This window comes from Schistocerca cancellata, unplaced genomic scaffold (genome assembly GCF_023864275.1).
Source record: "Schistocerca cancellata isolate TAMUIC-IGC-003103 unplaced genomic scaffold, iqSchCanc2.1 HiC_scaffold_1111, whole genome shotgun sequence".
Taxonomy (NCBI): domain Eukaryota; kingdom Metazoa; phylum Arthropoda; class Insecta; order Orthoptera; family Acrididae; genus Schistocerca; species Schistocerca cancellata.
In genome coordinates, this window is record NW_026047110.1 from 41,131 (window position 1) to 68,616 (window position 27,486).

Below are 27,486 nucleotides of genomic sequence, written 5' to 3' on the forward strand. Positions count from 1 at the left end.
TTAAAAAAAAAACAAAAAAAAAAAAAAAAAAATAAAAAAAATGGATAAGGCGTCGGACTTCGGATCCGAAGATTGCAGGTTCGAATCCTGTCACGGTCGAGTTTTTCCTGTTCTGCAAAAGATGCATGCTGTTTTAGTGTGTTGTTTGAGTACTGCAAAACTAGTTGAAAGTAGCTGCTGTCCGCTTCCTGACTGCAAAACCGGCGTCTACCTGAAGCACAAGCAACACAAGGGTGATCTGTAGCGAAATTTTCGGCACAGTGCCGTTCAGGAGAGTTTTTGTTGGAACTACTGCATCTGATTCAGGACCCAAGGGCTACGCCACAGGCGTCTGCGCACAGTCGAGCATGTGTGTTGAATAATGGTGCTGATAGCCACGTATCATTTCAAGCAGATTTGATGCCTTTCGGAGACAATTCTTCATTAAATAGGATTGTAGCTGATTTGTGGCAGCAGGAAAAAAGTTGTAGTCAAAAGAATCTTCAATAGATGGTCGCAGGTCAAATCAGTATTGTATGGCTCGTAACCCTTGTGTACAGCCCGGCTAGCTCAGTCGGTAGAGCATGAGACTCTTAATCTCAGGGTCGTGGGTTCGAGCCCTACGCTGGGCGGCACAAAATTTTGTGTCTACGCGGATCCAACATGCGCCCCTCTCGTGAGCCTTGCGTGACGAACGTAACGGGTTACGACGATGCCTAGCTTCGGATGAATATCAGAGGAACGGTATTTGAAGCTGAAAGTAACTCTGAAATGAAATAAATTTGTTTTGGAATTTAATTTGTACATCGATATGGTGTGAGATGTGTAGGAAAGCAGCAGCTGTGCTAACGAAATGCAAATAATGGTCGCTCATGCGGTGCGTTTCGAGCTGAAGGGCTCCGATTCACTAGTCTGTCAGAACAAAGTACCCGAAAAGCGCGCTAGGAGGCGCCTCCTTAGGTCAGTGGCAGAGCGCTGGTCTAGTAAACCAGAGGTCGTGAGTTCGATCCTCACAGGAGGCAAATGAATTTTGTAACAGCCCCTCCCACCGTGGCCCTTTCGAAACAAGCGGTCAAGGATAAAAAAAATTATGAATGGGTGCGGTATTTAAGAAATGCTCTCGCAAATGAATAGTGTGAATGGTGCTATTAAAGTGGGCACCAGACACTGCTGCTTTTGGCAGTCTCCGGAGAATGCCGACGTGAAATACTTAGTTCTTGTGATGTATTTTCTACCCCTGATAAAGACCCTCGCGATTATCGTCGTCCACGGCGGCGGCGCTTTGGTAATAGCGACAACTCGCCATTGTATCACATAGGGTGAGGTACCTTCCGCAAGCGACTGAGATGGCACTAAGCGATTGAAGCTGATTTGCCACGTCTTGTTTGATCAGCGTCATAAGGGCTTGAATGTAACTTGCGATGGGACACAGCAAGAAGTAGCGTCGCACTTTTAGTACTAAAATTTGAGATGGAGAACTGGGTCAAAGATGGGAAATTCATTCCGCCAAGTGTACAAATGGTGAAAATGAGGTGTGTGTGGGGAAGCATATTGCGCCAGTGACCGTGTGGCCTAATGGATAAGGCGTCGGACTTCGGATCCGAAGATTGCAGGTTCGAATCCTGTCACGGTCGAGTTTTTCCTGTTCTGCAAAAGATGCATGCTGTTTTAGTGTGTTGTTTGAGTACTGCAAAACTAGTTGAAAGTAGCTGCTGTCCGCTTCCTGACTGCAAAACCGGCGTCTACCTGAAGCACAAGCAACACAAGGGTGATCTGTAGCGAAATTTTCGGCACAGTGCCGTTCAGGAGAGTTTTTGTTGGAACTACTGCATCTGATTCAGGACCCAAGGGCTACGCCACAGGCGTCTGCGCACAGTCGAGCATGTGTGTTGAATAATGGTGCTGATAGCCACGTATCATTTCAAGCAGATTTGATGCCTTTCGGAGACAATTCTTCATTAAATAGGATTGTAGCTGATTTGTGGCAGCAGGAAAAAAGTTGTAGTCAAAAGAATCTTCAATAGATGGTCGCAGGTCAAATCAGTATTGTATGGCTCGTAACCCTTGTGTACAGCCCGGCTAGCTCAGTCGGTAGAGCATGAGACTCTTAATCTCAGGGTCGTGGGTTCGAGCCCTACGCTGGGCGGCTCAAAATTTTGTGTCTACGCGGATCCAACATGCGCCCCTCTCGTGAGCCTTGCGTGACGAACGTAACGGGTTACGACGATGCCTAGCTTCGGATGAATATCAGAGGAACGGTATTTGAAGCTGAAAGTAACTCTGAAATGAAATAAATTTGTTTTGGAATTTAATTTGTACATCGATATGGTGTGAGATGTGTAGGAAAGCAGCAGCTGTGCTAACGAAATGCAAATAATGGTCGCTCATGCGGTGCGTTTCGAGCTGAAGGGCTCCGATTCACTAGTCTGTAAGAACAAAGTACCCGAAAAGCGCGCTAGGAGGCGCCTCCTTAGCTCAGTGGCAGAGCGCTGGTCTAGTAAACCAGAGGTCGTGAGTTCGATCCTCACAGGAGGCAAATGACTTATGTAACATCCCTTCCCACCGTGGCCCTTTCGAAAAAAGCGGTCAAGGATAAAAAAAATTATGAATGGGTGCGGTATTTAAGAAATGCTCTCGCAAATGAATAGTGTGAATGGTGCTAAGAAAGTGGGCACAAGACACTGCTGCTTTTGGCAGTCTCCGGAGAACGCCGACGTGAAATGCTTAGTTCTTGTGATGTATTTTCTACCCCTGATAAAGACCCTCGCGATTATCGTCGTCGGCGGCGGCGGCGCTTTGGTAATAGCGACAACTCGCCATTGTATCACATAGGGTGAGGTACCTTCCGCAAGCGACTGAGATGGCACTAAGCGATTGAAGCTGATTTGCCACCTCTTGTTTGATCAGCGTCATAAGGGCTTGAATGTAACTTGCGATGGGACACAGCAAGAAGTAGCGTCGCACTTTTAGTACTAAAATTTGAGATGGAGAACTGGGTCAAAGATGGGAAATTCATTCCGCCAAGTGTACAAATGGTGAAAATGAGGTGTGTGTGGGGAAGCATATTGCGCCAGTGACCGTGTGGCCTAATGGATAAGGCGTCGGACTTCGGATACGAAGATTGCAGGTTCGAATCCTGTCACGGTCGAGTTTTTCCTGTTCTGCAAAAGATGCATGCTGTTTTTGTGTGTTGTTTGAGTACTGCAAAACTAATTGAAAGTAGCTGCTGTCCGCTTCCTGGCTGCAAAACCGGCGTCTACCTGAAGCACAAGCAACACAAGGGTGATCTGTAGCGAAATTTTCGGCACAGTGCCGTTCAGGAGAGTTTTTGTTGCAACTACTGCATCTGATTCAGGACCCAAGGGCTACGCCACAGGCGTCTGCGCACAGTCGAGCATGTGTGTTGAATAATGGTGCTGATAGCCACGTATCATTTCAAGCAGATTTGATGCCTTTCGGAGACAATTTTTCATTAAATAGGATTGTAGCTGATTTGTGGCAGCAGGAAATAAGCTGTAGTCAAAAGAATCTTCAATAGATGGTCGCAGGTCAAATCAGTATTGTATGGCTCGTAACCCTTGTGTACAGCCCGGCTAGCTCAGTCGGTAGAGCATGAGACTCTTAATCTCAGGGTCGTGGGTTTGAGCCCCACGCTGGGCGGCTCAAAATTTTGTGTCTACGCGGATCCAACATGCGCCCCTCTCGTGACCCTTGCGTGACGAACGTAACGGGTTACGACGATGCCTAGCTTCGGATGAATATCAGAGGAACGGTATTTGAAGCTGAAAGTAACCCTGAAATGAAATAAATTTGTTTTGGAATTTAATTTGTACATCGATATGGTGTGAGATGTGTAGGAAAGCAGCAGCTGTGCTAACGAAATGCAAATAATGGTCGCTCATGCGGTGCGTTTCGAGCTGAAGGGCTCCGATTCACTAGTCTGTAAGAACAAAGTACCCGAAAAGCGCGCTAGGAGGCGCCTCCTTAGCTCAGTGGCAGAGCGCTGGTCTAGTAAACCAGAGGTCGTGAGTTCGATCCTCACAGGAGGCAAATGAATTTTGTAACAGCCCCTCCCACCGTGGCACTTTCGAAAAAAGCGGTGCGGTATTTAAGAAATGCTCTCGCAAATGAATAGTGTGAATGGTGCTATTAAAGTGGGCACCAGACACTGCTGCTTTTGGCAGTCTCCGGAGAACGCCGACGTGAAATGCTTAGTTCTTGTGATGTATTTTCTACCCCTGATAAAGACCATCGCGATTATCGTCGTCGGCGGCGGCGGCGCTTTGGTAATAGCGACAACTCGCCATTGTATCACATAGGGTGAGGTACCTTCCGCAAGCGACTGAGATGGCACTAAGCGATTGAAGCTGATTTGCCACCTCTTGTTTGATCAGCGTCATAAGGGCTTGAATGTAACTTGCGATGGGACACAACAAGAAGTAGCGTCGCACTTTTAGTACTAAATTTTGAGATGGAGAACTGGGTCAAAGATGGGAAATTCATTCCGCCAAGTGTACAAATGGTGAAAATGAGGTGTGTGTGGGAAAGCATATTGCGCCAGTGACCGTGTGGCCTAATGGATAAGGCGTCGGACTTCGGATCCGAAGATTGCAGGTTCGAATCCTGTCACGGTCGAGTTTTTCCTGTTCTGCAAAAGATGCATGCTGTTTTAGTGTGTTGTTTGAGTACTGCAAAACTAATTGAAAGTAGCTGCTGTCCGCTTCCTGGCTGCAAAACCGGCGTCTACCTGAAGCACAAGCAACACAAGGGTGATCTGTTGCGAAATTTTCGGCACAGTGCCGTTCAGGAGAGTTTTTGTTGCAACTACTGCATCTGATTCAGGACCCAAGGGCTACGCCACAGGCGTCTGCGCACAGTCGAGCATGTGTGTTGAATAATGGTGCTGATAGCCACGTATCATTTCAAGCAGATTTGATGCCTTTCGGAGACAATTTTTCATTAAATAGGATTGTAGCTGATTTGTGGCAGCAGGAAATAAGCTGTAGTCAAAAGAATCTTCAATAGATGGTCGCAGGTCAAATCAGTATTGTATGGCTCGTAACCCTTGTGTACAGCCCGGCTAGCTCAGTCGGTAGAGCATGAGACTCTTAATCTCAGGGTCGTGGGTTTGAGCCCCACGCTGGGCGGCTCAAAATTTTGTGTCTACGCGGATCCAACATGCGCCCCTCTCGTGAGCCTTGCGTGACGAACGTAACGGGTTACGACGATGCCTAGCTTCGGATGAATATCAGAGGAACGGTATTTGAAGCTGAAAGTAACCCTGAAATGAAATAAATTTGTTTTGGAATTTAATTTGTACATCGATATGGTGTGAGATGTGTAGGAAAGCAGCAGCTGTGCTAACGAAATGCAAATAATGGTCGCTCATGCGGTGCGTTTCGAGCTGAAGGGCTCCGATTCACTAGTCTGTAAGAACAAAGTACCCGAAAAGCGCGCTAGGAGGCGCCTCCTTAGCTCAGTGGCAGAGCGCTGGTCTAGTAAACCAGAGGTCGTGAGTTCGATCCTCACAGGAGGCAAATGAATTTTGTAACAGCCCCTCCCACCGTGGCCCTTTCGAAAAAAGCGGTCAAGGATAAAAAAAATTATGAATGGGTGCGGTATTTAAGAAATGCTCTCGCAAATGAATAGTGTGAATGGTGCTATTAAAGTGGGCACCAGACACTGCTGCTTTTGGCAGTCTCCGGAGAATGGCGATGTGAAATACTTAGTTCTTGTGATGTATTTTCTACCCCTGATAAAGACCCTCGCGATTATCGTCGTCGTCGTCGTCGTCGGCGGCGGCGGCGCTTTGGTAATAGCGACAACTCGCCATTGTATCACATAGGGTGAGGTACCTTCCGCAAGCGACTGAGATGGCACTAAGCGATTGAAGATGATTTGCCACGTCTTGTTTGATCAGCGTCATAAGGGCTTGAATGTAACTTGCGATGGGACACAGCAAGAAGTAGCGTCGCACTTTTAGTACTAAAATTTGAGATGGAGAACTGGGTCAAAGATGGGAAATTCATTCCGCCAAGTGTACAAATGGTGAAAATGAGGTGTGTGTGGGGAAGCATATTGCGCCAGTGACCGTGTGGCCTAATGGATAAGGCGTCGGACTTCGGATCCGAAGATTGCAGGTTCGAATCCTGTCACGGTCGAGTTTTTCCTGTTCTGCAAAAGATGCATGCTGTTTTAGTGTGTTGTTTGAGTACTGCACAACTAGTTGAAAGTAGTTGCTGTCCGCTTCCTGGCTGCAAAACCGGCGTCTACCTGAAGCACAAGCAACAAAAGGGTGATCTGTAGCGAAATTTTCGGCACAGTGCCGTTCAGGAGAGTTTTTGTTGCAACTACTGCATCTGATTCAGGACCCAAGGGCTACGCCACAGGCGTCTGCGCACAGTCGAGCATGTGTGTTGAATAATGGTGCTGATAGCCACGTATCATTTCAAGCAGATTTGATTCCTTTCGGAGACAATTTTTCATTAAATAGGATTGTAGCTGATTTGTGGCAGCAGGAAATAAGCTGTAGTCAAAAGAATCTTCAATAGATGGTCGCAGGTCAAATCAGTATTGTATGGCTCGTAACCCTACTGTACAGCCCGGCTAGCTCAGTCGGTAGAGCATGAGACTCTTAATCTCAGGGTCGTGGGTTCGAGCCCCACGCTGGGCGGCTCAAAATTTTGTGTCTACGCGGATCCAACATGCGCCCCTCTCGTGAGCCTTGCGTGACGAACGTAACGGGTTACGACGATGCCTAGCTTCGGATGAATATCAGAGGAACGGTATTTGAAGCTGAAAGTAACTCTGAAATGAAATAAATTTGTTTTGGAATTTAATTTGTACATCGATATGGTGTGAGATGTGTAGGAAAGCAGCAGCTGTGCTAACGAAATGCAAATAATGGTCGCTCATGCGGTGCGTTTCGAGCTGAAGGGCTCCGATTCACTAGTCTGTCAGAACAAAGTACCCGAAAAGCGCGCTAGGAGGCGCCTCCTTAGCTCAGTGGCAGAGCGCTGGTCTAGTAAACCAGAGGTCGTGAGTTCGATCCTCACAGGAGGCAAATGAATAATGTAACATCCCTTCCCACCGTGGCCCTTTCGAAAAAAGCGGTCAAGGATAAAAAAAATTATGAATGGGTGCGGTATTTAAGAAATGCTCTAGCAAATGAATAGTGTGAATGGTGCTAAGAAAGTGGGCACAAGACACTGCTGCTTTTGGCAGTCTCCGGAGAACGCCGACGTGAAATGCTTAGTTCTTGTGATGTATTTTCTACCCCTGATAAAGACCCTCGCGATTATCGTCGTCGGCGGCGGCGGCGCATTGGTAATAGCGACAACTCGCCATTGTATCACATAGGGTGAGGTACCTTCCGCAAGCGACTGAGATGGCACTAAGCGATTGAAGCTGATTTGCCACGTCTTGTTTGATCAGCGTCATAAGGGCTTGAATGTAACTTGCGATGGGACACAGCAAGAAGTAGCGTCGCACTTTTAGTACTAAAATTTGAGATGGAGAACTGGGTCAAAGATGGGAAATTCATTCCGCCAAGTGTACAAATGGTGAAAATGAGGTGTGTGTGGGGAAGCATATTGCGCCAGTGACCGTGTGGCCTAATGGATAAGGCGTCGGACTTCGGATCCGAAGATTGCAGGTTCGAATCCTGTCACGGTCGAGTTTTTCCTGTTCTGCAAAAGATGCATGCTGTTTTAGTGTGTTGTTTGAGTACTGCAAAACTAGTTGAAAGTAGCTGCTGTCCGCTTCCTGACTGCAAAACCGGCGTCTACCTGAAGCACAAGCAACAAAAGGGTGATCTGTAGCGAAATTTTCGGCACAGTGCCGTTCAGGAGAGTTTTTGTTGGAACTACTGCATCTGATTCAGGACCCAAGGGCTACGCCACAGGCGTCTGCGCACAGTCGAGCATGTGTGTTGAATAATGGTGCTGATAGCCACGTATCATTTCAAGCAGATTTGATTCCTTTCGGAGACAATTCTTCATTAAATAGGATTGTAGCTGATTTGTGGCAGCAGGAAAAAAGTTGTAGTCAAAAGAATCTTCAATAGATGGTCGCAGGTCAAATCAGTATTGTATGGCTCGTAACCCTACTGTACAGCCCGGCTAGCTCAGTCGGTAGAGCATGAGACTCTTAATCTCAGGGTCGCGGGTTCGAGCCCTACGCTGGGCGGCTCAAAATTTTGTGTCTACGCGGATCCAACATGCGCCCCTCTCGTGAGCCTTGCGTGACGAACGTAACGGGTTACGACGATGCCTAGCTTCGGATGAATATCAGAGGAACGGTATTTGAAGCTGAAAGTAACTCTGAAATGAAATAAATTTGTTTTGGAATTTAATTTGTACATCGATATGGTGTGAGATGTGTAGGAAAGCAGCAGCTGTGCTAACGAAATGCAACTAATGGTCGCTCATGCGGTGCGTTTCGAGCTGAAGGGCTCCGATTCACTAGTCTGTCAGAACAAAGTACCCGAAAAGCGCGCTAGGAGGCGCCTCCTTAGGTCAGTGGCAGAGCGCTGGTCTAGTAAACCAGAGGTCGTGAGTTCGATCCTTACAGGAGGCAAATGAATTTTGTAACAGCCCCTCCCACCGTGGCCCTTTCGAAACAAGCGGTCAAGGATAAAAAAAATTATGAATGGGTGCGGTATTTAAGAAATGCTCTCGCAAATGAATAGTGTGAATGGTGCTATGAAAGTGGGCACAAGACACTGCTGCTTTTGGCAGTCTCCGGAGAATGCCGACGTGAAATACTTAGTTCTTGTGATGTATTTTCTACCCCTGATAAAGACCCTCGCGATTATCGTCGTCGTCGTCGTCGGCGGCGGCGGCGCTTTGGTAATAGCGACAACTCGCCATTGTATCACATAGGGTGAGGTACCTTCCGCAAGCGACTGAGATGGCACTAAGCGATTGAAGCTGATTTGCCACCTCTTGTTTGATCAGCGTCATAAGAGCTTGAATGTAACTTGCGATGGGACACAGCAAGAAGTAGCGTCGCACTTTTAGTACTAAAATTTGAGATGGAGAACTGGGTCAAAGATGGGAAATTCATTCCGCCAAGTGTACAAATGGTGAAAATGAGGTGTGTGTGGGGAAGCATATTGCGCCAGTGACCGTGTGGCCTAATGGATAAGGCGTCGGACTTCGGATCCGAAGATGGCAGGTTCGAATCCTGTCACGGTCGAGTTTTTCCTGTTCTGCAAAAGATGCGTGCTGTTTTAGTGTGTTGTTTGAGTACTGCAAAACTAGTTGAAAGTAGCTGCTGTCCGCTTCCTGACTGCAAAACCGGCGTCTACCTGAAGCACAAGCAACACAAGGGTGATCTGTAGCGAAATTTTCGGCACAGTGCCGTTCAGGAGAGTTTTTGTTGGAACTACTGCATCTGATTCAGGACCCAAGGGCTACGCCACAGGCGTCTGCGCACAGTCGAGCATGTGTGTTGAATAATGGTGCTGATAGCCACGTATCATTTCAAGCAGATTTGATGCCTTTCGGAGACAATTCTTCATTAAATAGGATTGTAGCTGATTTGTGGCAGCAGGAAATAAGCTGTAGTCAAAAGAATCTTCAATAGATGGTCGCAGGTCAAATCAGTATTGTATGGCTCGTAACCCTACTGTACAGCCCGGCTAGCTCAGTCGGTAGAGCATGAGACTCTTAATCTCAGGGTCGTGGGTTCGAGCCCCACGCTGGGCGGCTCAAAGTTTTGTGTCTACGCGGATCCAACATGCGCCCCTCTCGTGAGCCTTGCGTGACGAACGTAACGGGTTACGTGGTGTGGTGTGAGATGTGTAGGAAAGCAGCAGCTGTGCTAACGAAATGCAAATAATGGTCGCTCATGCGGTGCGTTTCGAGCTGAAGGGCTCCGATTCACTAGTCTGTAAGAACAAAGTACCCGAAAAGCGCGCTAGGAGGCGCCTCCTTAGCTCAGTGGCAGAACGCTAGTCTAGTAAACCAGAGGTCGTGAGTTCGATCCTCACAGGAGGCAAATGAATTTTGTAACAGCCCCTCCCACCGTGGCCCTTTCGAAAAAAGCGGTCAAGGATAAAAAAAATTATGAATGGGTGCGGTTTTTAAGAAATGCTCTCGCAAATGAATAGTGTGAATGGTGCTATTAAAGTGGGCACCAGACACTGCTGGTTTTGGCAGTCTCCGGAGAATGCCGACGTGAAATACTTAGTTCTTGTGATGTATTTTCTACCCCTGATAAAGACCCTCGCGATTATCGTCGTCCACGGCGGCGCCGCTTTGGTAATAGCGACAACTCGCCATTGTATCACATAGGGTGAGGTACCTTCCGCAAGCGACTGAGATGGCACTAAGCGATTGAAGCTGATTTGCCACGTCTTGTTTGATCAGCGTCATAAGGGCTTGAATGTAACTTGCGATGGGACACAGCAAGAAGTAGCGTCGCACTTTTAGTACTAAAATTTGAGATGGAGAACTGGATCAAAGATGGGAAATTCATTCCGCCAAGTGTACAAATGGTGAAAATGAGGTGTGTGTGGGGAAGCATATTGCGCCAGTGACCGTGTGGCCTAATGGATAAGGCGTCGGACTTCGGATCCGAAGGTTGCAGGTTCGAATCCTGTCACGGTCGAGTTTTTCCTGTTCTGCAAAAGATGCATGCTGTTTTAGTGTGTTGTTTGAGTACTGCACAACTAGTTGAAAGTAGCTGCTGTCCGCTTCCTGGCTGCAAAACCGGCGTCTACCTGAAGCACAAGCAACAAAAGGGTGATCTGTAGCGAAATTTTCGGCACAGTGCCGTTCAGGAGAGTTTTTGTTGCAACTACTGCACCTGATTCAGGACCCAAGGGCTACGCCACAGGCGTCTGCGCACAGTCGAGCATGTGTGTTGAATAATGGTGCTGATAGCCACGTATCATTTCAAGCAGATTTGATTCCTTTCGGAGACAATTTTTCATTAAATAGGATTGTAGCTGATTTGTGGCAGCAGGAAATAAGCTGTAGTCAAAAGAATCTTCAATAGATGGTCGCAGGTCAAATCAGTATTGTATGGCTCGTAACCCTACTGTACAGCCCGGCTAGCTCAGTCGGTAGAGCATGAGACTCTTAATCTCAGGGTCGTGGGTTCGAGCCCCACGCTGTGCGGCTCAAAATTTTGTGTCTACGCGGATCCAACATGCGCCCCTCTCGTGAGCCTTGCGTGACGAACGTAACGGGTTACGTGGTGTGGTGTGAGATGTGTAGGAAAGCAGCAGCTGTGCTAACGAAATGCAACTAATGGTCGCTCATGCGGTGCGTTTCGAGCTGAAGGGCTCCGATTCACTAGTCTGTCAGAACAAAGTACCCGAAAAGCGCGCTAGGAGGCGCCTTCTTAGGTCAGTGGCAGAGCGCTGGTCTAGTAAACCAGATGTCGTGAGTTCGTTCCTTACAGGAGGCAAATGAATTTTGTAACAGCCCCTCCCACCGTGGCCCTTTCGAAACAAGTGGTCAAGGATAAAAAAAATTATGAATGGGTGCGGTATTTTAGAAATGCTCTCGCTAATGAATAGTGTGAATGGTGCTATGAAAGTGGGCACAAGACACTGCTGCTTTTGGCAGTCTCCGGAGAATGCCGACGTGAAATACTTAGTTCTTGTGATGTATTTTCTACCCCTGATAAAGACCCTCGCGATTATCGTCGTCGTCGTCGTCGTCGGCGTCGGCGGCGCTTTGGTAATAGCGACAACTCGCCATTGTATCACATAGGGTGAGGTACCTTCCGCAAGCGACTGAGATGGCATTAAGCGATTGAAGCTGATTTGCCACCTCTTGTTTGATCAGCGTCATAAGGGCTTGAATGTAACTTGCGATGGGACACAGCAAGAAGTAGCGTCGCACTTTTAGTACTAAAATTTGAGATGGAGAACTGGATCAAAGATGGGAAATTCATTCCGCCAAGTGTACAAATGGTGAAAATGAGGTGTGTGTGGGGAATTATATTGCGCCAGTGACCGTGTGGCCTAATGGATAAGGCGTCGGACTTCGGATCCGAAGGTTGCAGGTTCGAATCCTGTCACGGTCGAGTTTTTCCTGTTCTGCAAAAGATGCATGCTGTTTTAGTGTGTTGTTTGAGTACTGCACAACTAGTTGAAAGTAGCTGCTGTCCGCTTCCTGGCTGCAAAACCGGCGTCTACCTGAAGCACAAGCAACAAAAGGGTGATCTGTAGCGAAATTTTCGGCACAGTGCCGTTCAGGAGAGTTTTTGTTGCAACTACTGCACCTGATTCAGGACCCAAGGGCTACGCCACAGGCGTCTGCGCACAGTCGAGCATGTGTGTTGAATAATGGTGCTGATAGCCACGTATCATTTCAAGCAGATTTGATTCCTTTCGGAGACAATTTTTCATTAAATAGGATTGTAGCTGATTTGTGGCAGCAGGAAATAAGCTGTAGTCAAAAGAATCTTCAATAGATGGTCGCAGGTCAAATCAGTATTGTATGGCTCGTAACCCTACTGTACAGCCCGGCTAGCTCAGTCGGTAGAGCATGAGACTCTTAATCTCAGGGTCGTGGGTTCGAGCCCCACGCTGGGCGGCTCAAAATTTTGTGTCTACGCGGATCCAACATGCGCCCCTCTCGTGAGCCTTGCGTGACGAACGTAACGCGTTACGACGATGCCTAGCTTCGGATGAATATCAGAGGAACGGTATTTGAAGCTGAAAGTAACTCTGAAATGAAATAAATTTGTTTTGGAATTTAATTTGTACATCGATATGGTGTGAGATGTGTAGGAAAGCAGCAGCTGTGCTAACGAAATGCAAATAATGGTCGCTCATGCGGTGCGTTTCGAGCTGAAGGGCTCCGATTCACTAGTCTGTTAGAACAAAGTACCCGAAATGCGCGCTAGGAGGCGCCTCCTTAGCTCAGTGGCAGAGCGCTGGTCTAGTAAACCAGAGGTCGTGAGTTCGATCCTCACAGGAGGCAAATGAATTATGTAACATCCCTTCCCACCGTGGCCCTTTCGAAAAAAGCGGTCAAGGATAAAAAAAATTATGAATGGGTGCGGTATTTAAGAAATGCTCTCGCAAATGAATAGTGTGAATGGTGCTAAGAAAGTGGGCACAAGACACTGCTGCTTTTGGCAGTCTCCGGAGAACGCCGACGTGAAATGCTTAGTTCTTGTGATGTATTTTCTACCCCTGATAAAGACCCTCGCGATTATCGTCGTCGTCGGCGGCGGCGCTTTGGTAATAGCGACAACTCGCCATTGTATCACATAGGGTGAGGTACCTTCCGCAAGCGACTGAGATGGCACTAAGCGATTGAAGCTGATTTGCCACCTCTTGTTTGATCAGCGTCATAAGGGCTTGAATGTAACTTGCGATGGGACACAGCAAGAAGTAGCGTCGCACTTTTAGTACTAAATTTTGAGATGGAGAACTGGGTCAAAGATGGGAAATTCATTCCGCCAAGTGTACAAATGGTGAAAATGAGGTGTGTGTGGGGAAGCATATTGCGCCAGTGACCGTGTGGCCTAATGGATAAGGCGTCGGACTTCGGATCCGAAGATTGCAGGTTCGAATCCTGTCACGGTCGAGTTTTTCCTGTTCTGCAAAAGATGCATGCTGTTTTAGTGTGTTGTTTGAGTACTGCACAACTAGTTGAAAGTAGCTGCTGTCCGCTTCCTGGCTGCAAAACCGGCGTCTACCTGAAGCACAAGCAACAAAAGGGTGATCTGTAGCGAAATTTTCGGCACAGTGCCGTTCAGGAGAGTTTTTGTTGCAACTACTGCATCTGATTCAGGACCCAAGGGCTACGCCACAGGCGTCTGCGCACAGTCGAGCATGTGTGTTGAATAATGGTGCTGATAGCCACGTATCATTTCAAGCAGATTTGATTCCTTTCGGAGACAATTTTTCTTTAAATAGGATTGTAGCTGATTTGTGGCAGCAGGAAATAAGCTGTAGTCAAAAGAATCTTCAATAGATGGTCGCAGGTCAAATCAGTATTGTATGGCTCGTAACCCTTGTGTACAGCCCGGCTAGCTCAGTCGGTAGAGCATGAGACTCTTAATCTCAGGGTCGTGGGTTCGAGCCCCACGCTGTGCGGCTCAAAATTTTGTGTCTACGCGGATCCAACATGCGCCCCTCTCGTGAGCCTTGCGTGACGAACGTAACGGGTTACGTGGTGTGGTGTGAGATGTGTAGGAAAGCAGCAGCTGTGCTAACGAAATGCAAATAATGGTCGCTCATGCGGTGCGTTTTGAGCTGAAGGGCTCCGATTCACTAGTCTGTCAGAACAAAGTACCCGAAAAGCGCGCTAGGAGGCGCCTCCTTAGCTCAGTGGCAGAGCGCTGGTCTAGTAAACCAGAGGTCGTGAGTTCGATCCTCACAGGAGGCAAATGAATTATGTAACATCCCTTCCCACCGTGGCCCTTTCGAAAAAAGCGGTCAAGGATAAAAAAAATTATGAATGGGTGCGGTATTTAAGAAATGCTCTCGCAAATGAATAGTGTGAATGGTGCTAAGAAAGTGGGCACAAGACACTGCTGCTTTTGGCAGTCTCCGGAGAACGCCGACGTGAAATGCTTAGTTCTTGTGATGTATTTTCTACCCCTGATAAAGACCCTCGCGATTATCGTCGGCGGCGGCTTCGGCGCTTTGGTAATAGCGACAACTCGCCATTGTATCACATAGGGTGAGGTACCTTCCGCAAGCGACTGAGATATCACTAAGCGATTGAAGCTGATTTGCCACCTCTTGTTTGATCAGCGTCATAAGGGCTTGAATGTAACTTGCGATGGGACACAGCAAGAAGTAGCGTCGCACTTTTAGTACTAAATTTTGAGATGGAGAACTGGGTCAAAGATGGGAAATTCATTCCGCCAAGTGTACAAATGGTGAAAATGAGGTGTGTGTGGGGAAGCATATTGCGCCAGTGACCGTGTGGCCTAATGGATAAGGCGTCGGACTTCGGATCCGAAGATTGCAGGTTCGAATCCTGTCACGGTCGAGTTTTTCCTGTTCTGCAAAAGATGCATGCTGTTTTAGTGTGTTGTTTGAGTACTGCACAACTAGTTGAAAGTAGCTGCTGTCCGCTTCCTGGCTGCAAAACCGGCGTCTACCTGAAGCACAAGCAACAAAAGGGTGATCTGTAGCGAAATTTTCGGCACAGTGCCGTTCAGGAGAGTTTTTGTTGCAACTACTGCATCTGATTCAGGACCCAAGGGCTACGCCACAGGCGTCTGCGCACAGTCGTGCATGTGTGTTGAATAATGGTGCTGATAGCCACGTATCATTTCAAGCAGATTTGATTCCTTTCGGAGACAATTTTTCTTTAAATAGGATTGTAGCTGATTTGTGGCAGCAGGAAATAAGCTGTAGTCAAAAGAATCTTCAATAGATGGTCGCAGGTCAAATCAGTATTGTATGGCTCGTAACCCTTGTGTACAGCCCGGCTAGCTCAGTCGGTAGAGCATGAGACTCTTAATCTCAGGGTCGTGGGCGGCTCAAAATTTTGTGTCTACGCGGATCCAACATGCGCCCCTCTCGTGAGCCTTGCGTGACGAACGTAACGGGTTACGACGATGCCTAGCTTCGGATGAATATCAGAGGAACGGTATTTGAAGCTGAAAGTAACTCTGAAATGAAATAAATTTGTTTTGGAATTTAATTTGTACATCGATATGGTGTGAGATGTGTAGGAAAGCAGCAGCTGTGCTAACGAAATGCAACTAATGGTCGCTCATGCGGTGCGTTTCGAGCTGAAGGGCTCCGATTCACTAGTCTGTAAGAACAAAGTACCCGAAAAGGTCGCTAGGAGGCGCCTCCTTAGCTCAGTGGCAGAACGCTGGTCTAGTAAACCAGAGGTCGTGAGTTCGATCCTCACAGGAGGCAAATGAATTATGTAACAGCCCTTCCCACCGTATCCCTTTCGAAAAAAGCGGTCAAGGATAAAAAAAATTATGAATGGGTGCGGTATTTAAGAAATGCTCTCGCAAATGAATAGTGTGAATGGTGCTATTAAAGTGGGCACCAGAAACTGCTGCTTTTGGCAGTCTCCGGAGAATGGCGACGTGAAATACTTAGTTCTTGTGATGTATTTTCCACCCCTGATAAAGACCCTCGCGATTATCTTCGTCGTCGTCGTCGTCGTCGTCGTCGGCGGCGGCGGCGCTTTGGTAATAGCGACAACTCGCCATTGTATCACATAGGGTGAGGTACCTTCCGCAAGCGACTGAGATGGCACTAAGCGATTGAAGCTGATTTGCCACCTCTTGTTTTGGGAAATTCATTCCGCCAAGTGTACAAATGGTGAAAATGAGGTGTGTGTGGGAAAGCATATTGCGCCAGTGACCGTGTGGCCTAATGGATAAGGCGTCGGACTTCGGATCCGAAGATTGCAGGTTCGAATCCTGTCACGGTCGAGTTTTTCCTGTTCTGCAAAAGATGCATGCTGTTTTAGTGTGTTGTTTGAGTACTGCAAAACTAATTGAAAGTAGCTGCTGTCCGCTTCCTGGCTGCAAAACCGGCGTCTACCTGAAGCACAAGCAACACAAGGGTGATCTGTAGCGAAATTTTCGGCACAGTGCCGTTCAGGAGAGTTTTTGTTGCAACTACTGCATCTGATTCAGGACCCAAGGGCTACGCCACAGGCGTCTGCGCACAGTCGAGCATGTGTGTTGAATAATGGTGCTGATAGCCACGTATCATTTCAAGCAGATTTGATGCCTTTCGGAGACAATTTTTCATTAAATAGGATTGTAGCTGATTTGTGGCAGCAGGAAATAAGCTGTAGTCAAAAGAATCTTCAATAGATGGTCGCAGGTCAAATCAGTATTGTATGGCTCGTAACCCTTGTGTACAGCCCGGCTAGCTCAGTCGGTAGAGCATGAGACTCTTAATCTCAGGGTCGTGGGTTCGAGCCCCACGCTGGGCGGCACAAAATTTTGTGTCTACGCCAATCCAACATGCGCCCCTCTCGTGAGCCTTGCGTGACGAACGTAACGGGTTACGACGATGCCTAGCTTCGGATGAATATCAGAGGAACGGTATTTGAAGCTGAAAGTAACTCTGAAATGAAATAAATTTGTTTTGGAATTTAATTTGTACATCGATATGGTGTGAGATGTGTAGGAAAGCAGCAGCTGTGCTAACGAAATGCAACTAATGGTCGCTCATGCGGTGCGTTTCGAGCTGAAGGGCTCCGATTCACTAGTCTGTCAGAACAAAGTACCCGAAAAGCGCGCTAGGAGGCGCCTCGTTAGGTCAGTGGCAGAGCGCTGGTCTAGTAAACCAGAGGTCGTGAGTTCGATCCTTACAGGAGGCAAATGAATTTTGTAACAGCCCCTCCCACCGTGGCCCTTTCGAAACAAGCGGTCAAGGATAAAAAGAATTATGAATGGGTGCGGTATTTAAGAAATGCTCTCGCAAATGAATAGTGTGAATGGTGCTATGAATGTGGGCACAAGACACTGCTGCTTTTGGCAGTCTCCGGAGAATGCCGACGTGAAATACTTAGTTCTTGTGATGTATTTTCTACCCCTGATAAAGACCCTCGTGATTATCGTCGTCGTCGTCGTCGGCGGCGCTTTGGTAATAGCGACAACTCGCCATTGTATCACATAGGGTGAGGTACCTTCCGCAAGCGACTGAGATGGCACTAAGCGATTGAAGCTGATTTGCCACCTCTTGTTTGATCAGCGTCATAAGGGCTTGAATGTAACTTGCGATGGGACACAGCAAGAAGTAGCGCCGCACGTTTAGTACTAAAATTTGAGATGGAGAACTGGGTCAAAGATGGGAAATTCATTCCGCCAAGTGTACAAATGGTGAAAATGAGGTGTGTGTGGGAAAGCATATTGCGCCAGTGACCGTGTGGCCTAATGGATAAGCCGTCGGACTTCGGATCCGAAGATTGCAGGTTCGAATCCTGTCACGGTCGAGTTTTTCCTGTTCTGCAAAAGATGCATGCTGTTTTAGTGTGTTGTTTGAGTACTGCAAAACTAGTTGAAAGTAGCTGCTGTCCGCTTCCTGGCTGCAAAACCGGCGTCTACCTGAAGCACAAGCAACACAAGGGTGATCTGTAGCGAAATTTTCGGCACAGTGCCGTTCAGGAGAGTTTTTGTTGCAACTACTGCATCTGATTCAGGACCCAAGGGCTACGCCACAGGCGTCTGCGCACAGTCGAGCATGTGTGTTGAATAATGGTGCTGATAGCCACGTATCATTTCAAGCAGATTTGATTCCTTTCGGAGACAATTTTTCATTAAATAGGATTGTAGCTGATTTGTGGCAGCAGGAAATAAGCTGTAGTCAAAAGAATCTTCAATAGATGGTCGCAGGTCAAATCAGTATTGTATGGCTCATAACCCTTGTGTACAGCCCGGCTAGCTCAGTCGGTAGAGCATGAGACTCTTAATCTCAGGGTCGTGGGTTCGAGCCCCACGCTGGGCGGCTCCAAATTTTGTGTCTACGCGGATCCAACATGCGCCCCTCTCGTGAGCCTTGCGTGACGAACGTAACGGGTTACGACGATGCCTAGCTTCGGATGAATATCAGAGGAACGGTATTTGAAGCTGAAAGTAACTCTGAAATGAAATAAATTTGTTTTGGAATTTAATTTGTACATCGATATGGTGTGAGATGTGTAGGAAAGCAGCAGCTGTGCTAACGAAATGCAACTAATGGTCGCTCATGCGGTGCGTTTCGAGCTGAAGGGCTCCGATTCACTAGTCTGTCAGAACAAAGTACCCGAAAAGCGCGCTAGGAGGCGCCTCCTTAGGACAGTGGCAGAGCGCTGGTCTAGTAAACCAGAGGTCGTGAGTTCGATCCTCACAGGAGGCAAATGAATTTTGTAACAGCCCCTCCCACCGTGGCCCTTTCGAAACAAGCGGTCAAGGATAAAAAAAATTATGAATGGGTGCGGTATTTAAGAAATGCTCTCGCAAATGAATAGTGTGAATGGTGCTATGAAAGTGGGCACAAGACACTGCTGCTTTTGGCAGTCTCCGGAGAATGCCGACGTGAAGTACTTAGTTCTTGTGATGTATTTTCTACCCCTGATAAAGACCCTCGCGATTATCGTCGTCGTCGTCGTCGTCGGCGGCGGCGGCGCTTTGGTAATAGCGACAACTCGCCATTGTATCACATAGGGTGAGGTACCTTCCGCAAGCGACTGAGATGGCACTAAGCGATTGAAGCTGATTTGCCACCTCTTGTTTGATCAGCGTCATAAGGGCTTGAATGTAACTTGCGATGGGACACAGCAAGAAGTAGCGCCGCACGTTTAGTACTAAAATTTGAGATGGAGAACTGGGTCAAAGATGGGAAATTCATTCCGCCAAGTGTACAAATGGTGAAAATGAGGTGTGTGTGGGAAAGCATATTGCGCCAGTGACCGTGTGGCCTAATGGATAAGGCGTCGGACTTCGGATCCGAAGATTGCAGGTTCGAATCCTGTCACGGTCGAGTTTTTCCTGTTCTGCAAAAGATGCATGCTGTTTTAGTGTGTTGTTTGAGTACTGCAAAACTAATTGAAAGTAGCTGCTGTCCGCTTCCTGGCTGCAAAACCGGCGTCTACCTGAAGCACAAGCAACACAAGCGTGATCTGTAGCGAAATTTTCGGCACAGTGCCGTTCAGGAGAGTTTTTGTTGCAACTACTGCATCTGATTCAGGACCCAAGGGCTACGCCACAGGCGTCTGCGCACAGTCGAGCATGTGTGTTGAATAATGGTGCTGATAGCCACGTATCATTTCAAGCAGATTTGATGCCTTTCGGAGACAATTTTTCATTAAATAGGATTGTAGCTGATTTGTGGCAGCAGGAAATAAGCTGTAGTCAAAAGAATCTTCAATAGATGGTCGCAGGTCAAATCAGTATTGTATGGCTCGTAACCCTTGTGTACAGCCCGGCTAGCTCAGTCGGTAGAGCATGAGACTCTTAATCTCAGGGTCGTGGGTTCGAGCCCCACGCTGGGCGGCACAAAATTTTGTGTCTACGCCAATCCAACATGCGCCCCTCTCGTGAGCCTTGCGTGACGAACGTAACGGGTTACGACGATGCCTAGCTTCGGATGAATATCAGAGGAACGGTATTTGAAGCTGAAAGTAACTCTGAAATGAAATAAATTTGTTTTGGAATTTAATTTGTACATCGATATGGTGTGAGATGTGTAGAAAAGCAGCAGCTGTGCTAACGAAATGCAAACAATGGTCGCTCATGCGGTACGTTTCGAGCTGAAGGGCTCCGATTCACTAGTCTGTAAGAACAAAGTACCCGAAAAGTGCGCTAGGAGGCGCCTTCTTAGCTCAGTGGCAGAGCGCTGGTCTAGTAAACCAGAGGTCGTGAGTTCGATCCTCACAGGAGGCAAATGAATTTTGTAACAGCCCCTCCCACCGTGGCCCTTTCGAAAAAAGCGGTCAAGGATAAAAAACATTATGAATGGGTGCGGTATTTAAGAAATGCTCTCGCAAATGAATAGTGTGATTGGTGCTATTAAAGTGGGCACAAGACACTGCTGCTTTTGGCAGTCTCCGGAGAATGCCGACGTGAAATACTTAGTTCTTGTGATGTATTTTCTACCCCTGATAACGACCCTCGCCATTATCGTCGTCAACGGCGGCGGCGCTTTGGTAATAGCGACAACTCGCCATTGTATCACATAGGGTGAGGTACCTTCCGCAAGCGACTGAGATGGCACTAAGCGATTGAAGCTGATTTGCCACCTCTTGTTTGATCAGCGTCATAAGGGCTTGAATGTAACTTGCGATGGGACACAGCAAGAAGTAGCGCCGCACGTTTAGTACTAAAATTTGAGATGGAGAACTGGGTCAAAGATGGGAAATTCATTCCGCCAAGTGTACAAATGGTGAAAATGAGGTGTGTGTGGGAAAGCATATTGCGCCAGTGACCGTGTGGCCTAATGGATAAGGCGTCGGACTTCGGATCCGAAGATTGCAGGTTCGAATCCTGTCACGGTCGAGTTTTTCCTGTTCTGCAAAAGATGCATGCTGTTTTAGTGTGTTGTTTGAGTACTGCACAACTAGTTGAAAGTAGCTGCTGTCCGCTTCCTGGCTGCAAAACCGGCGTCTACCTGAAGCACAAGCAACACAAGCGTGATCTGTAGCGAAATTTTCGGCACAGTGCCGTTCAGGAGAGTTTTTGTTGCAACTACTGCATCTGATTCAGGACCCAAGGGCTACGCCACAGGCGTCTGCGCACAGTCGAGCATGTGTGTTGAATAATGGTGCTGATAGCCACGTATCATTTCAAGCAGATTTGATTCCTTTCGGAGACAATTTTTCATTAAATAGGATTGTAGCTGATTTGTGGCAGCAGGAAATAAGCTGTAGTCAAAAGAATCTTCAATAGATGGTCGCAGGTCAAATCAGTATTGTATGGCTCGTAAGGCGGTGTGTGCAGCCCGGCTAGCTCAGTCAGTCTGCCTTCGGCAGGGCAACAGAGCGGACGCGTACGAGTTGACTTCGTGCGACGCGCGAGCTCGCCTTGTTTACTTTCTGACGGCCGTTGCTTAAGTGCCGGCTTACTTTGTACGATCCATGGCGAACCGTTACCGTAAATCAACACTCCGATTTACTTTCTGCAACGATTATGCCCGACCCAAAGCGCTCGAGGTGGAGCGTTTTCTGCGAGAGGAAGTGAAGATCCCGGCGACCGATATTATCGGCATACATTTGTCCATCGTGAGCAGCACGGTCTATGTCAAAATCATTAACGACGCGGCGTGCGAACGCATACTACGTGAGACCAAACAGGGGCTCCGCTTCTGTCACGCTGATGGCAATGTGGGGGAGGTAACCGTCGACCACGCAGGCTTAGGTATGCGAACGATACGCATTTTCGAACTGCCATTCGAACTGCCAGCTGAGGAAGTCGTCGCGGCACTACGCCCATACGGCACAGTCCACGGCCACACTGCGGAGAAGTGGATACAGTTTCGGACGTATCCTGTCCTAAACGGGGTCCGACAGGTCACCATAGATCTCCGAAGCCACGTCCCGTCCTACTTACAGATCGGCGGATGCCGTGCCATAATTATATACGATGGCCAGCCTCGGACCTGTTCCGGGTGCGGCAAAGAAGGCCACCTTAGATCCGAATGCCTACAACGGCGTATTACGCAACTTCCAGCTGCCGAACAACCACCCATGTCGCAACCTACAGTGCTACCGGTGACCTATGCCGCTGCTCTGGCTTCTCCTACCACTTTGCAACGTCACCCGGTCACCACAAACGACGCCACCAACGAGCCCGACCAGACACCGACGGAGAGCGCCTCGGACGACCCGCCGCCTCGGCCGGCCATTGACGCCGCTCCGAAGATGCCGGCGCAACCAGACGCTGACCCTGATCTCGGAAACACGATGGAGATCGACTCGCTCATCGTTCCTACAGCAGCCTTTCTGCCAGAACGACGCGACTCCCTTCCGTCGTCGGACACGGAGGGTCGCACAAGGAAACAACGTTCCCCGAAACGTCGCAAGCGAAGACGTCGCACCGTTTCCGGCCAAGAGGAGATGTTACAAGTCAAGGAGGACGTAACCGTCGACCAGCACGAGGCCTCAGAACCCGCGACTGCTGACGAAGACGTAATGAGCGCGGAGACATCTATCGGTGAGCCTGCGCCCCGTGCTGACGCTGAACTAAATCATGAACGTCCCACGGGCGACACTACACCACGCACAATTACAACATCTTCTGCAGACAAAATGGACGATACACCAGTTTCCGCTTCCACGGCGTGGCACGAGGAGGAGGTCACGGAGCAGGAGCCGTTCCGGAACCTGCGCCGTCACGGCCGCACCACTAATCATACTCTCCCCAGACCCCTGCGGGCCAGCGGGATAACGTTCCGCTGCGACGCCCACACCCTTGCGTGGATGGCGGAGTGGACCAGCCTCCAGCAATCCGACACCAGGCCTACCGGATAGCAACCATCAACACCAACAACATCCGTTCCAGGGTGAAAATCCGCCTTATGCAGGAGATGTTCTGGGCTTCGGATATTGATTTCGCCCTTCTGCAGGAAGTTCACTTGGCTAGTCTCCCGGATATCAATGGCTATACCGCCCACGCCTCCGCGAGTGATCCTATGGGCCGCGGGGTGGCCATCTACGTCCGCCACGGGATTTCTGTGACCGATGTCGCCTTCCTTCCATCAGCTCGGGGCATGGCACTCACTGCCATGGGGACACGCATCATTAATGTCTACGCTCCCTCAGGCACCGACCGACGGCATGAAAGAGCCCAGTTTTATTCCGAGGAAATCGCTCCCCTGTTTTTAGGGCGTTATGACCATTGCCTACTAGGAGGTGACTTTAACTGCGTTCTGCACCCTAAAGATCAGGTTCCCCACTATACTACATGCCAGGAGCTACGTATAGTGGTGCGAGACCTCCTGCTTCACGATACCTGGGAAGTACAACACGGCGACCTTTCTGGCCATACCTTTCTTACAAGTCATTCCGCAAGCCGACTAGATAGGATATATGTCTCACAAACTCTTAGATCTGCGATACGGGGCGCCGAACGCTGGCCGCTGGCCTTTTCCGACCATTGCGCTTACGTCTGTACGGTCCTCCTTCCGCCGCAATCAGTATGGCGCAGCCGTGCGCCATGGAAACTCAATACCTCACACTTGCATGACCTGGCGTGTCGCCAACAAGTCACTGAAACGTGGACAGCCTGCGAACGACGCCTTCCCCACTACCACTCGACATTGACATGGTGGTTGGACTGCGCCAAACCAGCGATCCGGAGGACACTGATGAGATACGGGAAGGGCATGGCCGACTGGCATCGCACCACTGTTGACTTCTATTACGCGATTCTCCGGGATCTGGATGCTCAACCGCCAACCCCGGACAACCAGTTGGAACGGCAAAGAACTAAGGCGAAGATAATTGCGCTGGCACGCCGGAAACTGCAAGGGGTCGTGATCCGGACGCGGCGCCACGATCGCGCGGATTTAGAAATTCCATCCATGCATGATATAGTGTCCGACAAACGAAGGCGTCGTCGGCAGATCATCAGCACTCTGACCACGCCTCATGGAACGCAGGTGACCACTCAGAATGACATCGTACGCACGTTCGTCGAGCACTACCGTCGTACTTATAGTGATGACGACGCTGAAACTGCAGCAGACGACTCCATTTTGAATTACGTCATGCGCACCCTCCCCCACACGGAGGCGGATGCTTTGACAGTGGCGGTCACGCTAGACGAAGTCAACAACGCAATCGCCAAGGGGGCAGTCAACAGATCGCCCGGCATTGACGGCTTACCGATTGAGTTTTACCGTACCTTTCGGGACCTCATGGCCCCACGGTGGTCGACTATGTATCAAGAACTGATAACATCTGACCAAGCAATCCCACCCGCCTTTGCTGAGGGCATCATTATACCAGTCCACAAACCAGCCCGTGGTTCGATGGTCACGAGTTACAGACCGCTCACCCTCCTCAATGCCGATTACAAGATTTTCGCGCGCTTACTGGCAATGCGGCTCCGAACTACACTCCCTCATATCCTCTCGCCAGAGCAAACGACGCCTGGCGGACAGATTAACATACAGACTGCCACAGGGGAATGCCGCGACTTAATTGCGATAGCGGCGGCCTGCAGGCTCCGGGCAGCGGTCGTCGCTATAGACTTCGACAGCGCCTTCGATAAAGTGCGTCATCGTTTCCTGTTTTCGGTGGCAGCCCGCATGGGCATCCCCCCTCCGTTTCTCGACGTCATCCGGCGTCTTTACGACAGTGCCAGTTCACGTGTCCAAGTCAATGGACGTATAGCAGGGCCGGTACCTATCTGCCGTTCGATACGGCAGGGGTGCCCCCTCTCTACCCTCCTGTATGCTATTGCCCTTGAGCCCCTTATTGGGGGCTTGACGACCAAGCTCTCTGGCCTCACCCTACGCCAACACACTTTTCGCTGTCGGGCATATGCTGATGACCTCCTCCTCCTCATTCGCTCCGGCTCTGAGATTCGGGATGTCCTCGAATTGATAACCCGTTATGGGGCTGCCGCTGGCAGTGCCATGAATGTCGCCAAATCTTCTGCAATGCACATTGGACGAGGCCTCCAGGAGGGTGAAGTTGCACCACTGCCGCTTGTGCGGACTTTCCGGTACCTGGGCATTACCTTTACCCCCACGGTCACACGCACAGCGGCAACGAATTTCCGTCGCCTGTTACACGTCATCCGCAACGACGTCCGCCAGAACCTCTTGCGCCGCCAGGACACACTTCAACGGGTTGCGTTTATTAATCTTTATGTGGCATCAAAATTGGTTCACATCGCGCAAGTTCTCCCTCTGCCAACTGCAATTGGGCGCAACCTTCAGGCGGCTTTTGGCTATTATCTCACGGCTGGTTCAATGTTCAAAGTCCGGTATGAGACACATACCCTGCCCTCACGGTATGGTGGCGTCGGGGTCGTCAATGTCCGTATGCGAGCTGCAGCCTTGTACATGAGTACCATGAGAAAACAGTGGATGGGCCAGGGTACATCTCTAACACGCAGCTTGCTTGAGGTCCTCCTACCTGCTTCCACCTCACCACCGGTGTCTGTCGGCCATATCGTGCCTCATTTGTCCCATATTTCGACCTTTTTCGTCGACTACAGTTACATACATACCAGTCTCCCAGATACACGCCCACCTAGGACTAAGGATTTTTACAGCCTGTTGCTGCGCTGTGTTCCCCGGAATGTGATGGAAACCAAACACCCCTCCATCCAGTGGTCCATAGTGTGGACTACCGTCCACCAGCCCTTCCTCCCTACGAACGTCCGGGCACTGTGGTATCACATAGTAAACAGGAAATTTGCCACGAAGCAGCGCCTGCACAACATTGGCTTGTCAGAATCCCCTCTTTGTCTCCTTTGCCAGCAACTGGACACTGATGAACACCGTCTGACATGCGCCTCATCGCGAGATGTATGACGCTTCGTGCAGCAAATCATTGCCTGCTATCTCCGGGTGCCACCAGACACAGTCGAGCCTCGAATGTTTCTGTACCCGGAGGACCGACATTTTCCCGCCGCCAAATGTCATGCTATTACGTGGGTCAAAGGGTGGGCGGTCGCTTATCTCTTTCATGAGGGACCTAAATCCCGCCTCGACTTCTGGACCTATTTACGAACAGCCCATGCAGCTCTCGAAAACACGCCACGTTACCGATCATTATTTGCTAACTATCTTCGAGCGGTCTTTGTTAGACCTCCACTGAGTTGGGGAGTGCCTGGCACAGAGGGCACCCACCCCTCCTCCCCCGGCGGTGTCTGAGTATCAACCGCCGACGATCTATTCTACTTCTGACCTCCGCGGATGGGAGAGCGCGTCGCAGATTGCGCGGATTTTATTTCTTTTTGCTTTTCCTTTTTCCTTTCTTTTTCTGTACCCCGAATTTATATTTCATTTTCTTTCACATATGTGTTCGCATAATTTCATGCTATTAGTGAGTTCCCTTGTGCGTTTGCAGTGCTTGTACTATAAGTTCGAATCACGGTAGAAGCCGCTGACTACAACCTTTTATTTTCCATTTTAATTAAAAAAAAAAAAAAAAGTGGCAGAGCGCTGGTCTAGTAAACCAGAGGTCGTGAGTTCGATCCTCACAGGAGGCAAATGAATTTTGTAACAGCCCCTCCCACCGTGGCCCTTTCGAAAAAAGGGGTCAAGGATAAAAAAAATTATGAATGGGTGCGGTATTTAAGAAATGCTCTCGCAAATGAATAGTGTGAATGGTGCTATTAAAGTGGGCACAAGACACTGCTGCTTTTGGCAGTCTCCGGAGAATGCCGACGTGAAATAGTTCTTGTGATGTATTTTCTACCCCTGATAAAGACCCTCGCGATTATCGTCGTCGGCGGCGGCGGCGCTTTGGTAATAGCGACAACTCGCCATTGTATCACATAGGGTGAGGTACCTTCCGCAAGCGACTGAGATGGCACTAAGCGATTGAAGCTGATTTGCCACGTCTTGTTTGATCAGCGTCATAAGGGCTTGAATGTAACTTGCGATGGGACACAGCAAGAAGTAGCGTCGCACTTTTAGTACTAAAATTTGTGATGGAGAACTGGGTCAAAGATGGGAAATTCATTCCGCCAAGTGTACAAATGGTGAAAATGAGGTGTGTGTGGGGAAGCATATTGCGCCAGTGACCGTGTGGCCTAATGGATAAGGCGTCGGACTTCGGATCCGAAGATTGCAGGTTCGAATCCTGTCACGGTCGAGTTTTTCCTGTTCTGCAAAAGATGCATGCTGTTTTAGTGTGTTGTTTGAGTACTGCAAAACTAGTTGAAAGTAGCTGCTGTCCGCTTCCTGGCTGCAAAACCGGCGTCTACCTGAAGCACAAGCAACACAAGGGAGATCTGTAGCGAAATTTTCGGCACAGTGCCGTTCAGGAGAGTTTTTGTTGCAACTACTGCATCTGATTCAGGACCCAAGGGCTACGCCACAGGCGTCTGCGCACAGTCGAGCATGTGTGTTGAATAATGGTGCTGATAGCCACGTATCATTTC

The 27,486-nt window shown here is 49.0% G+C and overlaps 41 non-coding genes across 41 annotated transcripts; all 41 read left to right on the forward strand.

Moving 5' to 3' along the window:
- The first annotated feature begins 538 nt into the window (after positions 1-538).
- On the forward strand, positions 539-611 carry Trnak-cuu (transfer RNA lysine (anticodon CUU)). Its single transcript has one exon. It is a non-coding gene; the product is annotated as a tRNA-Lys (tRNA).
- A 318-nt stretch (positions 612-929) lies between these two features.
- Positions 930-1,001, forward strand: Trnat-agu (transfer RNA threonine (anticodon AGU)). The gene has a single exon. It is a non-coding gene; the product is annotated as a tRNA-Thr (tRNA).
- A 539-nt stretch (positions 1,002-1,540) lies between these two features.
- On the forward strand, positions 1,541-1,613 carry Trnar-ucg (transfer RNA arginine (anticodon UCG)). The gene has a single exon. It is a non-coding gene; the product is annotated as a tRNA-Arg (tRNA).
- A 439-nt stretch (positions 1,614-2,052) lies between these two features.
- Positions 2,053-2,125, forward strand: Trnak-cuu (transfer RNA lysine (anticodon CUU)). The gene has a single exon. It is a non-coding gene; the product is annotated as a tRNA-Lys (tRNA).
- A 318-nt stretch (positions 2,126-2,443) lies between these two features.
- Trnat-agu (transfer RNA threonine (anticodon AGU)) lies at positions 2,444-2,515 on the forward strand. Its single transcript has one exon. It is a non-coding gene; the product is annotated as a tRNA-Thr (tRNA).
- Positions 2,516-3,054: 539 nt separating this feature from the next.
- Positions 3,055-3,127, forward strand: Trnar-ucg (transfer RNA arginine (anticodon UCG)). Its single transcript has one exon. It is a non-coding gene; the product is annotated as a tRNA-Arg (tRNA).
- Positions 3,128-3,566: 439 nt separating this feature from the next.
- Trnak-cuu (transfer RNA lysine (anticodon CUU)) lies at positions 3,567-3,639 on the forward strand. Its single transcript has one exon. It is a non-coding gene; the product is annotated as a tRNA-Lys (tRNA).
- Positions 3,640-3,957: 318 nt separating this feature from the next.
- On the forward strand, positions 3,958-4,029 carry Trnat-agu (transfer RNA threonine (anticodon AGU)). The gene has a single exon. It is a non-coding gene; the product is annotated as a tRNA-Thr (tRNA).
- Positions 4,030-4,541: 512 nt separating this feature from the next.
- Positions 4,542-4,614, forward strand: Trnar-ucg (transfer RNA arginine (anticodon UCG)). The gene has a single exon. It is a non-coding gene; the product is annotated as a tRNA-Arg (tRNA).
- Positions 4,615-5,053: 439 nt separating this feature from the next.
- Trnak-cuu (transfer RNA lysine (anticodon CUU)) lies at positions 5,054-5,126 on the forward strand. The gene has a single exon. It is a non-coding gene; the product is annotated as a tRNA-Lys (tRNA).
- Positions 5,127-5,444: 318 nt separating this feature from the next.
- Trnat-agu (transfer RNA threonine (anticodon AGU)) lies at positions 5,445-5,516 on the forward strand. Its single transcript has one exon. It is a non-coding gene; the product is annotated as a tRNA-Thr (tRNA).
- Positions 5,517-6,067: 551 nt separating this feature from the next.
- Trnar-ucg (transfer RNA arginine (anticodon UCG)) lies at positions 6,068-6,140 on the forward strand. Its single transcript has one exon. It is a non-coding gene; the product is annotated as a tRNA-Arg (tRNA).
- A 439-nt stretch (positions 6,141-6,579) lies between these two features.
- Trnak-cuu (transfer RNA lysine (anticodon CUU)) lies at positions 6,580-6,652 on the forward strand. Its single transcript has one exon. It is a non-coding gene; the product is annotated as a tRNA-Lys (tRNA).
- A 318-nt stretch (positions 6,653-6,970) lies between these two features.
- Trnat-agu (transfer RNA threonine (anticodon AGU)) lies at positions 6,971-7,042 on the forward strand. The gene has a single exon. It is a non-coding gene; the product is annotated as a tRNA-Thr (tRNA).
- A 539-nt stretch (positions 7,043-7,581) lies between these two features.
- On the forward strand, positions 7,582-7,654 carry Trnar-ucg (transfer RNA arginine (anticodon UCG)). Its single transcript has one exon. It is a non-coding gene; the product is annotated as a tRNA-Arg (tRNA).
- A 439-nt stretch (positions 7,655-8,093) lies between these two features.
- Trnak-cuu (transfer RNA lysine (anticodon CUU)) lies at positions 8,094-8,166 on the forward strand. Its single transcript has one exon. It is a non-coding gene; the product is annotated as a tRNA-Lys (tRNA).
- A 318-nt stretch (positions 8,167-8,484) lies between these two features.
- Positions 8,485-8,556, forward strand: Trnat-agu (transfer RNA threonine (anticodon AGU)). Its single transcript has one exon. It is a non-coding gene; the product is annotated as a tRNA-Thr (tRNA).
- Positions 8,557-9,104: 548 nt separating this feature from the next.
- On the forward strand, positions 9,105-9,177 carry Trnar-ucg (transfer RNA arginine (anticodon UCG)). The gene has a single exon. It is a non-coding gene; the product is annotated as a tRNA-Arg (tRNA).
- Positions 9,178-9,616: 439 nt separating this feature from the next.
- On the forward strand, positions 9,617-9,689 carry Trnak-cuu (transfer RNA lysine (anticodon CUU)). Its single transcript has one exon. It is a non-coding gene; the product is annotated as a tRNA-Lys (tRNA).
- A 220-nt stretch (positions 9,690-9,909) lies between these two features.
- On the forward strand, positions 9,910-9,981 carry Trnat-agu (transfer RNA threonine (anticodon AGU)). The gene has a single exon. It is a non-coding gene; the product is annotated as a tRNA-Thr (tRNA).
- A 539-nt stretch (positions 9,982-10,520) lies between these two features.
- On the forward strand, positions 10,521-10,593 carry Trnar-ucg (transfer RNA arginine (anticodon UCG)). Its single transcript has one exon. It is a non-coding gene; the product is annotated as a tRNA-Arg (tRNA).
- A 439-nt stretch (positions 10,594-11,032) lies between these two features.
- On the forward strand, positions 11,033-11,105 carry Trnak-cuu (transfer RNA lysine (anticodon CUU)). The gene has a single exon. It is a non-coding gene; the product is annotated as a tRNA-Lys (tRNA).
- An 843-nt stretch (positions 11,106-11,948) lies between these two features.
- Positions 11,949-12,021, forward strand: Trnar-ucg (transfer RNA arginine (anticodon UCG)). The gene has a single exon. It is a non-coding gene; the product is annotated as a tRNA-Arg (tRNA).
- Positions 12,022-12,460: 439 nt separating this feature from the next.
- On the forward strand, positions 12,461-12,533 carry Trnak-cuu (transfer RNA lysine (anticodon CUU)). Its single transcript has one exon. It is a non-coding gene; the product is annotated as a tRNA-Lys (tRNA).
- Positions 12,534-12,851: 318 nt separating this feature from the next.
- Positions 12,852-12,923, forward strand: Trnat-agu (transfer RNA threonine (anticodon AGU)). The gene has a single exon. It is a non-coding gene; the product is annotated as a tRNA-Thr (tRNA).
- Positions 12,924-13,462: 539 nt separating this feature from the next.
- Positions 13,463-13,535, forward strand: Trnar-ucg (transfer RNA arginine (anticodon UCG)). Its single transcript has one exon. It is a non-coding gene; the product is annotated as a tRNA-Arg (tRNA).
- A 439-nt stretch (positions 13,536-13,974) lies between these two features.
- On the forward strand, positions 13,975-14,047 carry Trnak-cuu (transfer RNA lysine (anticodon CUU)). The gene has a single exon. It is a non-coding gene; the product is annotated as a tRNA-Lys (tRNA).
- Positions 14,048-14,267: 220 nt separating this feature from the next.
- Positions 14,268-14,339, forward strand: Trnat-agu (transfer RNA threonine (anticodon AGU)). The gene has a single exon. It is a non-coding gene; the product is annotated as a tRNA-Thr (tRNA).
- A 539-nt stretch (positions 14,340-14,878) lies between these two features.
- On the forward strand, positions 14,879-14,951 carry Trnar-ucg (transfer RNA arginine (anticodon UCG)). The gene has a single exon. It is a non-coding gene; the product is annotated as a tRNA-Arg (tRNA).
- Positions 14,952-15,763: 812 nt separating this feature from the next.
- On the forward strand, positions 15,764-15,835 carry Trnat-agu (transfer RNA threonine (anticodon AGU)). Its single transcript has one exon. It is a non-coding gene; the product is annotated as a tRNA-Thr (tRNA).
- Positions 15,836-16,292: 457 nt separating this feature from the next.
- On the forward strand, positions 16,293-16,365 carry Trnar-ucg (transfer RNA arginine (anticodon UCG)). The gene has a single exon. It is a non-coding gene; the product is annotated as a tRNA-Arg (tRNA).
- Positions 16,366-16,804: 439 nt separating this feature from the next.
- On the forward strand, positions 16,805-16,877 carry Trnak-cuu (transfer RNA lysine (anticodon CUU)). Its single transcript has one exon. It is a non-coding gene; the product is annotated as a tRNA-Lys (tRNA).
- A 318-nt stretch (positions 16,878-17,195) lies between these two features.
- On the forward strand, positions 17,196-17,267 carry Trnat-agu (transfer RNA threonine (anticodon AGU)). Its single transcript has one exon. It is a non-coding gene; the product is annotated as a tRNA-Thr (tRNA).
- Positions 17,268-17,809: 542 nt separating this feature from the next.
- Positions 17,810-17,882, forward strand: Trnar-ucg (transfer RNA arginine (anticodon UCG)). Its single transcript has one exon. It is a non-coding gene; the product is annotated as a tRNA-Arg (tRNA).
- Positions 17,883-18,321: 439 nt separating this feature from the next.
- Positions 18,322-18,394, forward strand: Trnak-cuu (transfer RNA lysine (anticodon CUU)). Its single transcript has one exon. It is a non-coding gene; the product is annotated as a tRNA-Lys (tRNA).
- A 318-nt stretch (positions 18,395-18,712) lies between these two features.
- Positions 18,713-18,784, forward strand: Trnat-agu (transfer RNA threonine (anticodon AGU)). The gene has a single exon. It is a non-coding gene; the product is annotated as a tRNA-Thr (tRNA).
- Positions 18,785-19,335: 551 nt separating this feature from the next.
- On the forward strand, positions 19,336-19,408 carry Trnar-ucg (transfer RNA arginine (anticodon UCG)). Its single transcript has one exon. It is a non-coding gene; the product is annotated as a tRNA-Arg (tRNA).
- A 439-nt stretch (positions 19,409-19,847) lies between these two features.
- On the forward strand, positions 19,848-19,920 carry Trnak-cuu (transfer RNA lysine (anticodon CUU)). Its single transcript has one exon. It is a non-coding gene; the product is annotated as a tRNA-Lys (tRNA).
- Positions 19,921-20,238: 318 nt separating this feature from the next.
- On the forward strand, positions 20,239-20,310 carry Trnat-agu (transfer RNA threonine (anticodon AGU)). Its single transcript has one exon. It is a non-coding gene; the product is annotated as a tRNA-Thr (tRNA).
- A 539-nt stretch (positions 20,311-20,849) lies between these two features.
- On the forward strand, positions 20,850-20,922 carry Trnar-ucg (transfer RNA arginine (anticodon UCG)). Its single transcript has one exon. It is a non-coding gene; the product is annotated as a tRNA-Arg (tRNA).
- A 6,202-nt stretch (positions 20,923-27,124) lies between these two features.
- Positions 27,125-27,197, forward strand: Trnar-ucg (transfer RNA arginine (anticodon UCG)). The gene has a single exon. It is a non-coding gene; the product is annotated as a tRNA-Arg (tRNA).
- Positions 27,198-27,486: the final 289 nt, after the last annotated feature.